At 34.3% G+C, this 16,215-nt stretch overlaps 1 long non-coding RNA gene across 1 annotated transcript; it reads left to right on the top strand.

The window, feature by feature from the left end:
* The first annotated feature begins 272 nt into the window (after nt 1-272).
* On the top strand, nt 273-4,182 carry LOC141377873 (uncharacterized). The gene is made up of 3 exons (XR_012390969.1): nt 273-715; nt 2,278-2,333; nt 2,504-4,182. It is a non-coding gene; the product is annotated as an uncharacterized lncRNA (long non-coding RNA).
* Nucleotides 4,183-16,215: the final 12,033 nt, after the last annotated feature.

Here is a 16,215-nt window from a genome sequence, read left to right as displayed (position 1 = left end):
GATGGATGAGTTTTATAGATGGATGGATAGGTAGATGGAAAGAGGGATGGATGGATGGATAAACAATTCCTGTGTTTAGTAGCTAGACAATTTCATAAACTGGACAAAAAACAAAAAATATGTTTGTGTTAGGTTGTTATAGACATCGTATAACCTGTTATTAGTTAATATAATAATTTATTTAAAAAAACATCAAATAAAATCAAATTAAATAAAATTCTTATTTTGCGTCGTTTTGCCAATAGGTGGCGAAAGTGACATTAGTTTTTTTTATGAGGAATGTGTTCATTCACTCACCCGATTCATCAAAATCCCAATCGTTTAATATGCATCATCCTAATTGTAATTTTTTATCAGTTATGTTTACATTTTGAATAAATTTGCCAAATATTTATTTACTTTAGCTTAAAATGCTTCGAGAATTTGGTAAACAAACAAATATGAGCCAGTGCAAGGAAATGAATCAGTGAATCGATCGATTGATTCACGTTTGGTCATAACCGAAACCTATTGCTTTATTTAGCTTAAACGTTTAGCATGATGACAACGTTAAGAGATGTACTGCTGAAGGTTAACATGAACACAACGGGGTTTACAGAAAATATGAGCAGCTTCGACGAAAAGTTACACGTTGCATATAAACTAATAATAACAATAATGTACAAAAAACCGCAAAGACGTCGACTGAACCGTCTGTGGCTCGTCTTCTGTCCAGGCAAGTTTTAATTGCTCCTTTGTCCTCATACTCAATTACATTTTGTTTTAAAATTCGATTAAACAACTTTTAGTATTTCCAAAATAATTTACCTTTATTAAGTCCCCTTTTGTGTTGCCTCACAAAGGGCTATGTGATTTTTAGGAATCATAATTATTGGAATATTTAATGATTTTTTTGATAAGGGTGCTGTTTCGTCTGTAATATGTTTGTCTTGGTTATAAAATAATATGGCATTTCTAAATATAAATGGACTAAATCTCATGATAAAATGTATGTGTAATATTTTAACCAAATATCAAAATAAAAAAAAATGTTTTACTCAATTAACACAAATTATATAAACGTTATATTTTGACCAATAAATAAAAAAAGCTATTTTGCTATTATTGATATAATTTGACGTTATAGTAAAGTAAATCATTAATTCATTTTTCTTCCACTTGTACCTTTATTCATCAGAGTATGCCACCCCTACTGAAAACCCCCCCCAGCTCAAAACAGCCTAGGCTGGTTTTAGCTGGTCAACCAGGCTGGTTTTAGAGGAGTTTTGACCACTTCCAGGCTGGTTTCCAGCCATTTCCAGCCTGGTCTTAGCTGGTCAGGCTGGGAGCCAGGCTGGTCAAGCTGGTTTTAGCTGGTCATTTTTCAGCCTGACCAGCTAAGGCCAGGCTGGAAATGGCTGGAAACCAGCCTAAAAGTGGCCAAAACCCCTCTAAAACCAGCCTGGTTAACCAGCTAAAACCAGCCAACCAGCCTTGGCTGGTTAAGCTGTTTTTTTCAGCAGGGACAGCAGAATGAACCGCCAACTTTTTCAGCATATGTTTTACACAGCAGATGCCCTTCCAGTTGCAACCCAGTACTGGCAAACATCCATCCACTTCCATTTACACATATACTGTACGCTAGTGTCTCCACACAAACTCCACACAGAGACACCACCTGATCCAGCTGGGGCTTGAACCAGCGACCTTCTTGCTGTGAGGCAACAGTGCTAACCACTGAGCTACCGTGTCGCCCCTAAAATAAATCATTAGTTTCAAAATTTGTGAATTGTGTAAGTTATTGTCTTTATATTTTTGTTTAGTTTTATTTTTAAATTAGTTGCTAAAACGTTCCGGTTTATCACCTTAACTTTATATTTATATTTGTTTGATTTTATTCAGACTTCTTTTAATTAACAAAACAAAAAAATAATTATAGTTTCACTCAATGATAATAATGATAGTTTAATCGATATTTTGAATTTGATATAAAGTAAAAAGAAATATGTTATTACCTATGCATTCTTTAGCATTATGTGAACTGCATATATATATATATATATATATATATATATATATATATATATATATATATATATATATATATATATATATATATATATAGCATTATATTTTAAAATGTATTTATTCATAATTTTAATAGTTTTAATCAACCTAAACATAAGACTACATTGGCACTTTTCATGGTTCATCAACTGCAGCAGCTGTAGTTGTACTGTCATTGACTTAATGCTAATTATTTAATTAACTCTTCAACCCACCTGTATATTTGCACAGACATCTCTCATCCATCCCCACTCATTTGTGTCAATCATCCACCCACTCCTGATGAGGTATGTGTGTCAAATTCTTGTATTCTATCATTTCCCCTGCAATGTTATGTTTGAATAGCGTGACCCATAATGCACCGCTCTCTCATCATACCATAAATATTGACATTCTCAGTCTAGCCACAAATGAAATGAATGCGCATCCTTTTTTTCTTTTCTTCTTTTTTTTACAGCTCTTCATGTGGCATTATCTGCTTTCCTTCTGGAGTGGGGGCCTTATGTTTACAGAAGAGGCCCAAGATGTTCCCGTGCCTCGCCTTGGGCTGTTGATTTAAATCCAAATACCATTCTTCAGATACTTCTGCCATTATATCATACAGTCAGTCTGTGTCGTGCATCTGTTCAAGCAGGCTAGTGGAATGGTGTGTACCACCACGCTACCCTTACATAAAGGATCCTTTAAATGCTCTAGCAGTCTACAACAGTCGACACATGAGAGCAGCTGTGAGAGACAAGACCAGGTTTGTTTACCTACTGTAAATGTGAAGCATTGCTCAGCTAATTTATTATTATTACTGCAAACTGTTTTGAGCTCAGTTTTATTATACATTAATAAAATTCACTAATACTCATGTTGTCCCACATCTCTATGGGATAGTTCACTAAAACAACAAGAATTCTCTCACCATTTATGCGTCTTTTACTTGCTTCAAACCTTAATTAATTTCATCTGTTGAACACAAAAGAAGTTGTTTTGTAATATGTTGGAAACGGTTAACCATTGCATTCTATACACAAACTGACAAAAGTCTTGTCAGCCATCCAAGTTTTAGGAACAACAAATAATAACTTGACTTCTAGTTGATCATTTGCTATCAGAAGTGGTATATATGAAAGGCAAAGGCCTCTAAATTATGCTTATTTTAGCAAAACCTGATTTTTAACTTCTTAATTAGGATAGTAAGGTCTGACTTTGCTTAGATAAAAGTCTTGTCACTTAACAGAAATAATGTGCAGTATATAATATAAAGTCATGGTGCAGTGGGAAAAGAGTTAATATTGTGTATGACTCCCAAGACTGCATCCATACATCTCTGCAATGACTCTAAAGTCATCTGAAATGGCAAAAGAAACATTCTTGCAGGACTCCCAGAGTTCATCAAGATTATTTAGATTAATCTTCAATGTCAATGCCTCCTCCTTCATCTTACCCCAGAGATGCTTAATAATGTTCATATCTGGTGGCTAAGCTGGCCAGTCTTGGAGCACCTTGACTTTCTTTGCTTTCTGGAACTTTGATGTAAAGGCTGAAGTATGAGAAGGAGCATATCCTGCTGAAGAATTTTCCCTCTCCTGTGGTTTGTAATGTAATGGGCAGCACAAATGTCAACCCCAAATCATGTTTTTTCTTTCACCAAACTTGACTGATTTCTGTGAGAATCTTGGGTCCATGTGGGATCCAATAGGACTTCTGCAGTATTTGTGGTGACTGGGATGCAGATAAACCTTCTGCAGCTTTTCTAAGTCAAGTTATTATTTGTTGCACTTAAAACTGGGATCGACGACAAGACTTCTGTCAGGTATTGTATATTACTATGGAAGTCAATGGTTACCGGTTTCCACCATTCATCAGAATATCTACTTTTGTGTTCAACTGAAGAAAGAAACTCATTAAGGCTTGAGGGGGGGTGCATTTGTATATTTGGGTGAACTATTCTTGTAACACCCAAAGTAGTTTAGAAGAATGTCCGACTTGCTCTTTTTTTATGGAGTAAAAGTGAATGGTGACCAATGGCTGGCAAAGTAATATTTTGAATATCTGCATGTAGTATTTGTAATTTGTGAATGTTAAAGGTATGCAAATTTTCTAAGTTTTTGTCTTCCAAAATGAAAGAACTGATTCTGAACGGCCTGAAATGATTAGCTGATTAATGATTGCTGTGAGTTGCGTTACAGCCTTTATATTCCTGCAAACAGTGTCTACACTGTATTTCATATTTCTTTATGCTTTTAAATAGCCGTGTGGGTCTTTGATCTGTTACAACAGCATTACATTTTATAAAAGTGACTTATTGATATAAATATAAAAAGTGAAAACAAAAGTAGGGGCAAGTCATCATCTTATTTATTTAGTGTAATTTTCATGACCAACTGAGAGAGTTTGTAATTTCGTACATCAATGAAAATAATTTAGTTAAAGTTTTCAACATCAAAAATTGGAGAGATAAACCTTCCATAATGCAGTATAAAATGTATAAATAAATATTATATATATAATAAAGTAAAGTAAGTCAGCTAATCGCTTTTAAAGCAATGGGTTTTCTCAAACTTTAAAGTGAAGTCAACTAATCGCTTTTAATGCAAGTTTAGTCCCTTTTTTAAGTCCTCTAATAATTTTTAAAGCAACGAGTTATCTCTCCTTTTAAATTAGTCAACTAATCACTTTTTAATAAACGGGTTTACTGACTTTTTAAAGTAAAGTTAACTTATCACTTTTACAGCAATAGGTCTACTCATCTTTTAAATAGTCAACTGATTGGTTTTAAAATAACAAGTCATCTCATTTTATAAGTAAAGTTAACTAATCACTTTTAAAGCAGTGTTTTTTTTTCTTCACTTTTTAAAGTAAAAACAAATAAACACTTAATTTGAAGTAACAGATTTAGTGACTAAGTAAAGTCAACTAATTGCTTTTGATGAAACAAGCTATTTTTCCTTTTTAAATAAAGTCAACAAATCGCTTTTAAAGAAACAGATTTAGTGACTTTTTAAAGTAAAGTGAAGTCAACCAATCACTTAACGCAATGGATTTACTCACCTTTTTAAATAAAGTCAACCAATCATTTTTAAATAAACAGGTTTAGTGACTTTTTAAAGTAAATTGAAGTCAACTAATCGCTTTTACAGCAATAGGTCTACTCACCTTTTTAAATAAAGTCAACTAATTGCTTTTAAAGTAACGCGTTATCTCATTTTTATAACTTAAGGTAACTAATCAATTTTAAATCAGTGGGTTTTCTCACTTTTTAAAGTAAAGGCAACTAATCGCTTTTAAAGAAAAAGCTTTACTGACTTTTTAAAGTAAAGTAAAGTCAGCTAATCGCTTTTAAAGCAATGGGTTTAGTCGCTTTTTTAAGTAAAGACATCTAATAATTTTAAAATAAACAGGTTTAGTGACTTTTTAAAGTAAATTGAAGTCAACTAATCGCTTTTACAGCAACAGGTTTATCACCTTTTTAAGTAAAGTGTGCCTTCACTGTCAAAGGCAGTTAGATGACTACTTAAAAAGTAAGTAAACCTTTTGCTTTAAAAGCTATTAGTTGACTTTACTTTAAAATGTGAGTAAACCGTTTGCTTTAAAAACAATTAGCTGATTTTACTTTAAAGGATAGATTTAAAAGCAATTAGTTGACTTCACGTTGCTCACTTTTTAAGTAGTCATCTAATTGCCTTTGACAGTGAAGGCACAATGAAGTAGGGATGACCTGTTAGGTGATGTGTTGATGTTCTCTGATGAATCTCACTGGTTTAGAGTGACGTGAGTAGATCTAGTTTTTGTCTGCTATATTTCACAATTTAGTTCAGGCAAAGTACAAAAGGTTAGTGAAAGCTTAACAGTTAAAAATCTGACCTATAACCAGAGGTTTGCAGGTTGAAAGCCTTCAAGGTGCGATGCTCGAGCCAAGACTTACTGCCATCACCTTTGGCCACAGTATCCTTAAGCAAAACGCTTAACCCTAAGTTACTTCTAAGGGTTTGTTCCTGTTTTGAGCATGCTGGTAGTTCCTTTAGATAAGAAGGTGTCTGTTCAAAGACAAATTGTATTTTAAGTGCATCAGGTCCTGAAGTGAGGCCGGGTGGAAATCTCCTGAGATGTGAAGCGGATGAGCTGTCACAGTTCAGTCCCTGCAGCACATCCAGCGTGGTATGTATGAGCTGCATGTTGAAACGTTTCCCTGTTTGCTCAAAGCATTCTCTGGAATGATTGTCCACTGATCACATCATGAACATCATGTTCACTTTTAGCACGCCACCTTCTAAGAATCCTTTCCTGAAGTTTTTTACTGTAGGCTAAAGCTTTAAAATGAACATTTTTATGAAAATAACATATTATTTACTTACTAAAAAAAGTTTAGTTATATAACCATCAATCATACTAAAATATCTCAGTGATTAAACCACATTAACTCATTCATTAATTATTCAAATAAATAATTATATATTTGTTTTGTTGTCTTTTTTGTAATTTTCAATTATATATATATATATATATATATATATATATATATATATATATATATATATACACACCACACCACACACACACACACACACACACACACACACACATTATATATGTATACATATATATGTATGTATAATCAAATGAATGGTTAAGAAAATAAAAAAGACAACAAAACGCCTAAAACTTTAAAATTAAGAGATATTAGAATCTTAATGGGATAGTTCACCCAAAAATGTAATTTGCTAACTATTTACTCGAATTCAAGTGGTTCAAGCTTTGAGTATCTTATTTCTGCTGAACACAAAAGGAGATATTTTGAAGAATGTTAAGAACCGATTGACTTCCATAGTAGTAAAAACAAATACTATGGAAGTTGATAGTTACAGGTTTGCATTTCTTTGTGTTCATCAGCAGAAATAACTTTTAAAGGTTCAAAACAAGTAAAGTGAGTAAATAATGACAGATTGTTCATTTTTGGTAAATTATTTCTTTAATATAATAATAACGTGTCTATGGGTACCATTTGAAAATATTGATAAATTAATGTATTTACTAACATGAACAAACAACGAACAATGCATTTATTACAGTATTCTTTTTTACAGTATTTATGTTAGTATTTAAGTTACTGAAATAACTCATTTATTGTTAGTTAATGTTTACCCACAACTTTGGATTTTAATAATACATAAGTACATGCTAAACTGATTAATAATTGCTGTACCAACCAATGGATCTTTATTTTAACATTTTGTGATAAATAACTAAAAAAACATCTTATTATTGCATACATATGTCAAAACTTGTAATATCTGTAGAATTAGAGGCATCAAATGTAATCGCAAAATTAATGTCCTTGTTTGTATTAACAGGTTTTCCCTCCCCAGAGTTTTGACATTGCTTTAGCCAGACCTTGCTGTATCAATCAACATTAAAATTATTACTAATAATTATGGTATTTATCACACAAAACTGCTCCAATATTTACTTTGAATTGCATTTCCATAATTCATTCATAATAACTTTCCCTGTATAATGTAATCGAGTTCAGGTTTTCAGCTTTGCATAATATATCCATTACCATGCACCAGAGGGCTCTTTCGGCACCCGTCTGCTTTCACTGCACATTCTGCCATTGTTCAATCTGGGACAGGGTAATGAGATCATGACCTCCTACTGCTAGTATTCCACATGAGTATGGAAAATTTCAGCATTGCAGTCTCGCTTCCAAAAACATTGCATGATTGAAAATTCGAAAGTAAAAATGCTCACCTTTGACCATCATTTCTGCTCTGCGTCCACAGGGACAATCAGGTCCCTGTGGACCCTCAGGAGATTTTGAGATTGTATAATTTTTCACAAAATCATTCAAATGTCATAAAAAATGTAGTGGATCGTGTGCAGATTTCCAGCAGATTTTGAGTAGTTTTAAGTTCAGTCACTTGGTCAGATTAGGGCTGGTATTTTTGCGGTATGACCAAATTTTGGCCATATGACCAATATTTATTTCACTGCTGTTTCTTCAAACTACTTATTTAAATTGAGCTGAAACAACACAATTTACAATTAATTGTTTTATGTTCAACCCACTTACATTTGAAAAAAAAAATGGTCACACTTTATTTTGATGGTCCGTTTGTTGAATGTAAGTTACATTGCAATTAATTCTCAGTAGATTATGTCGGCGCCAGTGGTGTAGTGGTTAGTGTGTCGACACATGCACTCCGGTGCTCATGGCGACCCGGGTTCGATTCTGCCTCGCGGTCCTATGCCGATCCTTCCCCTCTCTCTGCTCCCCATGCTTTCCTGTCAATACTCTCTACTGTCCTATCAAAAATAAAGGTGAAAACCCCGAAAAAAAAAATAATTATAATTCTCAGTAGATTATGAGTAGATTGTTAGGTTGGGGTTAGGGTTAGTGTAAGTTGACATGTACTTGCAAAGTTTTCTATATTCAGTTAAATGTCAACTGAAGGATATCAACAGATATTAAGCAGAGAATCTACTAATACTCAAATGGACCATCAAAATAAAGTGTTACCTAAAAACTAATAAGTTAACTTAATTCCTTTATGTTGTCCCAACACAAATTTAAACTGTGGAACTCGGCAGTTTTACAGTGTTTGAGAACGTTTATTTCACAGTTGCTATAACAGTGAGAATATAAAAAAAGAATGTTAAAGCGACTTAATCTGGGCCATAATAGCAATGTGGTGCAGTTGTTTTTAATATGGCCAAAATTTGCATTAATTAGCTATTTCTTTCATAAAAGTATACACTCAAAACATGGCAGATGCTGCTTTTTCAAATTACTTATTTAAAATGAGCTGAAACAATCTAATTCTTGAGCTTTTTTTTAGACAAATAATTATTTTATGTTTAAGCCACTTTAAAAAATTACAGTCTAGCAGACTGTTCACATAAAAAATAAATAAATATAATTCTATATTGACATAATATTTATTGTATTTATATAATATTTATTGTAAATCTTTTGATAATCTAATGTTGTTTAAGTGCTTAGTTTTGTTCTGCTGTGCTGCAATGCTTATTGACTCAACAAACAAATACATCATATTTAATCAATATATTTAAGAATGATTTTTCCAATCCTAATAATTTTGCTAATAAAGGTTAATGTTTTACTCACCCTTTGCTCAAATGCTTCCAAAGCTTTAGGAAAACAAAGATATTTTAAAGAATGATGGAAACTGGTTGACAAAAAAAAAAAAAACATACTATGAAAGTCAGTGGTCTCCAACATTTTTCAAAATCTTTTTTTTTTTTTTTTTTGCGTTTAAGAGAAGATTGAACTCAAACTGGTTTCACGCAAGCGAAGGGAGAGTAAAAGAGGGCAGAGTTTGTCTATTTTTGGGGAAATTATCCCTTTCTCTTCTTTTTTCGCTTATATTCAAATAAAAAAAATGGTGTATTTTTATAGCTAAACACACAACGAATTGTGCAAATATTGACCCAAAAGCTTTAAAATAAGTGAATTTTACATTGTAAAAATCAGAACAATGTCCTGCAAAATTTTGGAGGGACTGAACAATGAGATGAATATAGAAGACTCACTATTTTACCCTTTTTAGTTTACTCGCTATATAATCAATCTCAAATGGTTTCAAACCTTTATGACTTGCGTTTTTCTGTTAGGGTTAGATATTTTGAAGAACAAAGATTTTTGTAAAATGATGGAAACTGGTTACCGTTTACAATAAACACCATGGAAGTCAATGGTTTCCAACATTTTTCAAAATATCTTTTTTCTGTGTTCAAGAGAAGATTGAGCTCAAACAACAAGTGAAGGAAGATTAAAAATGGCAGAGTTTGTTTATTTTTGGATGAATTACCCCTTTTTCTTCTTATTTTTTTATGTACTGTAAATAAAAAAAATCAATCTGTATTTTCACAGCAAAACACACAAAGAAAGGGTGCAAATATTGACCAAAAAACTTTTTTAAAAAGTTCATTTTATACTGCAGAAATCAGAAAAATATCTTGTGAAATTTTGGAGGGACTGAAAAATTAGATGAATCTGTCCCTTTTGCACTTGAGCATGTGACAGCCGTCCCGGGTGAATTCCTCTTTATACCCATTGACTGCTTATCTTCCAAATGGCCTCCCCGCCTCTGTGCTTTCACACTAATGAGGGATGGTTTTGATTGAAGGAGGCGCTTGTCTTGTTTCTAACACAATGACAGCAGTCTAAACACTTCATCGAGGCTAAACTGAGGAGAATCAAAGTGTCACTTCAGTAAAAGCTGGTAAGTAATATGTTATTAATGTTATTATTATTGTAGAGGAAGTGATGAATGCTTGTGGAAGGAAGTGTTGAGGTTAAAACAGCCGTATGATTTGGCTCAGTAGGGTTTTCTTTGTTAGAATGGAGAACCTGATAGGCTGTTGGACAAATGTTGTTGGTGGTTGATCTGTCTGTGTATGGTTTTTTAATTGGAAGTAAAGTTGTTCTTTGGTTGAAGTCAAGTTCAGTGGATTTTTCCTGTTGATTAAACTTATCAGCATGTTTGATTCTGTTGTGTTTTTATGTTTATCCATGTTGTTGTTTTTTAATTGTGACCGTTTTTGATATAAATGTGTAATATTCAGTGGGATTGAATCATTATTTTGTTTCCAGTTTGTTAAAAAAAGGCAATTCTGGAATAAGTCAGTCAGTAAAATTCTCTCCCAGTTTTTATCTAAAGAAGGCAGGAAAAAAGGTATTTAATTTTTGAGTTTGGCTCAGTGATTCCTTGATCTGTTTGCTGTAATGAGAAGTTTATTAAGTTAAAGGCATTGTTTAAGGTATTAAAAGTAAGCAGTGGTGAAACAAGTACTGAAAAAATCAAACTCAAGTAAAAGGACTAGCCCAAAGATGTGGTGCAAGTAGAGTATAAAAATGACTTAAATTAAAAAATATCCCTTTTAAAAGTACTCAAGAGTAGTGAGTATTACGCTGTGAAAGGCTGATGCATTTACATGCATGCTTGCGTTTGAAAACGTAACATTATAGTGCATTTTTAAAGGCTATTTAGCAATTTCACTCATCATACAGTAAACATTCGTCATCTTCTCATCAGTAATGTGCAGTCTAAACAGTCGCTGGGTCATTGTGTGTAAAGATTTTGGGCATCTTCTTGGGAACTTGTAATGCTTATAAATGTTTTGCTGCATTATAAAGCATCCCCATGTCTTGAGGTTGTTCAGTATGACGCGATTTGATTGGGCAGGAATCACAGAACTGATTTTGCTACTCATCCAATCAATTTAGACAGGAAAAACTAAAGTAGTTACTGCAGGTTGAAGGAAAATAGTGGCATAAAAGTACAGATACAGCACTAAAAATGTATTTTTTAAAACTGCTTAGTAAATTACAATTTCTGAGAAAAACTACTCATTTACAGTAGTTTGTAATTGTTACTTTTCGAAATTGTTACTTTACATCACTGCAAGTATCTGTCCATGCCTGTTTATCTGTAATATATACACAATAGTGCTCAAAAGTTTGCGGTTGGTAATTTATTTATATAAAATTATTGTAATAATAATTATTAACTCAGTTAAACTTAAGCCTTTAAATTGCACTTTAAGCTGAACGCTATCTTGCAAAATACCAGTCAAAAATTATTTACTGCCATAGTAAAAACTACAGAAATTAGTTATTAAACTATTATGTTTAGAAAAATGCTTAATCATTTTTTCTGTTTCACTTGGGAAATATTAGGGAAAAAAAACAATTTCACAGGAGGGATATTAACTTTAAATAATAAAATAGCACTGTTTGAGTGTTAAAAAAAGCTGTCTTTGATCAGAAAAACAGTAAAGTATTTATTTTGTTTACTTAAAACACTTTGAAGGATTTTTGTGGTAATAAAGTTATTTTTGTAATAATTATTTCTTGTAATATTTTTTTTTTCTATTTTAAAACGAAACTGAAAGTAATGGCTCTGATTTTAACAAAAAAGTGAAAAAAGACATAAAGTCTGTTGCTGTTTATTCCATGAAGTAACTGTTTTCTATTTAGTGAAATACACTATAAAAATGCTGGGTCCCATACAATTCCTTTTGTCCCAACACAAATTATTCATTCATTCATTTTCCTTCGGCTTAGTACCTTTATTCGCCACAGTGGAATGAACCATCAACTTTTGCAGCATATGTTTTACACAGCACATGCCCTTTCAGCTGCAATCCAGTACTAGGAAACTTACACACTCATTCACACACATACACTACGGTCAATTTAGTTTCTTCAATTCACGTATAGAGCATGTTTTTGACTTTGGAGGAAACCAGAGCACCCAGCAGAAACCCACACAAGCACAGGGTGAACATCAAGATAACTTAATTGTTTTTATAAATTTTAGTGGATTAAACAAAAATAGTTAAGTTTTTAAGTTTTGGGTTGATTCAGGTCATTTTCAATAAGTAGTTAAATTAAATAAGCTGAATTTTTAGTTCTAGCTTTCAGTACCAGATTCTTTATGTACGTTGAGTCAGTGCTTTATAAACAAATATTATTATTATTATTACTTCAAACATTTTGTGGGGACTGCATTGAAAAAAATGTTAATTTGTTTAGCAAATTTATGTGAAAATCAAGAAAGACACAAAAGAAATGTCAATGAATTTATAGCTACAGGTTTGACGATAATTATGAGTTGAAGTGGCAATAATTTGATTGTGGCCATACGTATCGGTGCATTACAAGATAAATACTGTTTATGCTGAAGTGAAGTGTGAAGAGCTGAGGAGAAATTGCTCCTCTCATTAAAACTGCAATTGAAACGGCAAATTCAACGACCACAATCACCCCACAATTCTCCACTTATTTAATCACAGAAAACGAACCTCGTAATGAATCTCCACACGCAGCAATCGATTCCCCACCTTATTACAAAGCACACAAACAAGGGGCCTCTTGATTATTTTTTTTCAAATGTATGTTGGGTTTCAAACTGTTTGCTCATTAGCAGAGTTGAGTCACGGCGTTGCTCTGGTACACATAAGAGAGAGGGAGAGAGAGGCAGCTGTTCTGCTTCAGTTGGTGTGGATGAGTGTTTCTGGCTGGGTGGATGAACAATAGATCAGACAGGTGCTGGTACAACTGCTCTCCTGGCACTCTTTGCCTGGCAGATCCTCCTCAGTCTCACACACTGCATCTCAATGCCTCCCCCGCCAGGCCTTTCTGAAGCCTCTCAGATGACCCGGGCAAAACCAACAAGGCAGACTGCATTTTTGTGCACTGCCTTCTGCTGTTTTGTTGGTCTGGGTGAATATTTCATTTTGTTTTTGAAGTGGCATTCACTTGACAACTTTTTTTAAGAATAGAAGATGCTTTAGGCTTTTTAGGGGCCTAAAAAATGGACATTTTTAGTGCAAGGTTTTTTGAAAACAAAATGGTTATTGTCTCTTTATGAACTACAATCTTAAAATCGTGGGTTATTTCAACTCCAATTCAGGTAAAATAGGGACAAACCCTACCAAAATTATTTAGAATTAATTGTAATTTATAATTACTATAATTTAAACTTAACAAGATGTTAGCGCATGGTTGCGGTGTAAACATATTCCAATTCCAACTTTATTACCCACAAACATAGTCATACAGAGTACAATATGCGGTGAAATGCTTACAACCGCCTGTGACCTTAAAAAAAAAAGTCTTATCAATAAGAATCTAAATTTTGGGATATTATAATAAGTAAGACATAGAACAACAAAGTAGACATAGAAATATAAGTTCGGCTCGGCCCACATGGAATCTGCGCAGATTTCAGCAGAATTTTTGGCTCATCATTGAGTCTATTTATTTACTTGTGTAAATGTGTGTAAATTTATATTTATTCAGCTTCACTTTTTCCACATTTTTTTTAATGTTACAGCCTTATTCCAAAATTTATTCAATTCATTTATTTCCTCAAAATTCTACTTACAATACCCCATAATGACAATGTGAAAAAAGTTTTTTTTTAATTGTTGAAAATGTATTAAAAATAAAAACACCTGAAAAATCACATGTACATAAGTATTCACAGCCTTTGCTCAATACTTTGTTGATGGACCTTTGGCAGCAATTACAGCCTCAAGTCTTTTTGAATATGATGCCACAAGCTTGACACAGCTGTCTTTGGGAATTTTTTGCCCATTCCTGTTTGCAGTACCTCTCAAGCTCTATCAGGTTAGATAGAAAGCGACGGTGTCCAGCCATTTTCAGACCTCTCCAGAGATGTTCAATAGGATTTAGGTCTGGGCTCTGGCTGGGCCACTCAAGGACATTCACAGAGTTGTTTTGAAGCTACTCCATTGAAATTTTGGTGGTGTGCTTTGGGTCATTGTCCTGCTGGAAGATGAACCGTCCCCCCAGTCTGAGGTCAAGACCATTCAGAAGCAGGTTTTCATTCAGGATGTCTCTGTACATTGCTGCATTCCTCTTTCCCTCTATCCTGACTAGCCTTCCAGTTCCTGCTGCTGAAAAACATCCCCACAGCATGTTGCCACCACCATGCTTCACTGTAGGGATAGTATTAGCCTGGTGATGAGCGGTGCCTGGTTTTCTCAAAATGTGATGCCTGGCATTGACTAAAACGAGTTAAATTTTAGTCTCATCAGATCAGAGCATTTTGTTTCTTATGGTCTGAGAGTCCTTTAAATGCTTTTTGGAAAATTCCAGCAGGGCTGCTATGTGCCGTCTGGCCACTCTACCATACAGGCCTGATTGGTGGATTGCTGCACAGATGGTTGTCCTTCTGTAAGGTTCTCCTCGCTCCATAGAAAAACGCTGGAACTCAGACAGAGTTATTGATCACCTCCCTGACTAAAGGCCTTCTCACCCGATAACTTAGTGGTGCTCATTGGAAATTTTAGAGCTGCAGAAATTTTTCTGCAACCTTCCCTAACCTTGTGCCTCGAGACAATCCTTTGTTGGGGGTCTACAGACAATCCCTTTGTCTTCATGCTTGGTTTGTGCTTTGACATGCACTGTCAACCCTGGGACCTTATATAAACAGGTGAATGCTATTTCAAATCATGCCCAATCAACTAAATTTACCACAGGTGAACTCCAATTCAGCCGCTGAAACATCTCAACAATGATTAGTGGAAACAAAATGTACCGGAGCTCAATTTAGAGCTTCATGACAAAGGCTGTGAATACTGATGTATGCGTGTTGTAGAAAACTAATTGAAAGAGAAATCCCTTGTGCCAGCGTGCTTTTACCACAGTTTTGGGCATTTTTTTACCTGGTTTTAGGATCCTTTGCCAGACTCGAACCCTGGCATGCTATGTCTCCCAAGTCTGGTGCTGTTCACACCAGCTAATAAGCAAACCAGTCATGTCTGAAAAAGGGGGTAAGCGGTGAGTGGTACTGCCCCATAACGTTCATTTTACAAACAAAATGCAGCCATTATGTACTCGCGGCACATAGTTCTTGGTTTTCAAAAATGTATCCCGGGGCACATTTTCCCAGTGAGCCTGTGTTTATCATTATCATTATTAGAGTTTTTATAGGCAATAAACAAAATCAAGTGCTACTTTCTGATATTTTCTGATGCACCTGAAAGGAATGTTTCCTATAAAATAAACTGATTGATTTATTGATTGATTGTAGAGTCACAACTTCCACACAGTACAGCCTGGTGCAGAATGAGAAATGCTTGGAAAATGGAACATACTGTATACATGATTCTGCGTACTTCTCATTCAGATGTTTTTTTTTACCTGGGCATCACTGGAAATGTGACTCAACTGATCAGTAGCCCAGCACTTCATGCTTCAATGAGGATTCATTATAGGCTGAAAAGCGTGTTACAAGTGTGCACAGCTGTGAGCTGCGTGTGCTTGCGGTCTCTGTCGAAACAAGCTCGGCCTTTGTGAACCCAGCAGAATCTGAAGCTGAATTCTGATCAGACACCTCCTCTGACCTCCCGCGCTACTCTATATTGAGTCATTTAGAACAATGCGCACGTGCTGCCAAAGTTGCTGTCTCAGTGGCTAACGTGAATGTCTTGAATTTCCTGTCTGATTTTTCCGGCTGATGTCTGTGTTATGAATGGAATGGAGCAGTTATATGCTAATATAAAGACAACCTTGTGTTTCCAGGCAGTGTTGCGAGATTTTAGAATTGATGTTTCAGTTGAATTCAAGGAGAAATGTTAACCCTTATGTCACGCTGGGGGCATTTTCATACAATCTGTGGT

This window comes from Danio rerio, chromosome 15 (genome assembly GCF_049306965.1).
Source record: "Danio rerio strain Tuebingen ecotype United States chromosome 15, GRCz12tu, whole genome shotgun sequence".
NCBI classification, from domain to species: Eukaryota; Metazoa; Chordata; class Actinopteri; order Cypriniformes; family Danionidae; genus Danio; species Danio rerio.
This window is presented reverse-complemented; position numbering and strand designations above follow the sequence as displayed.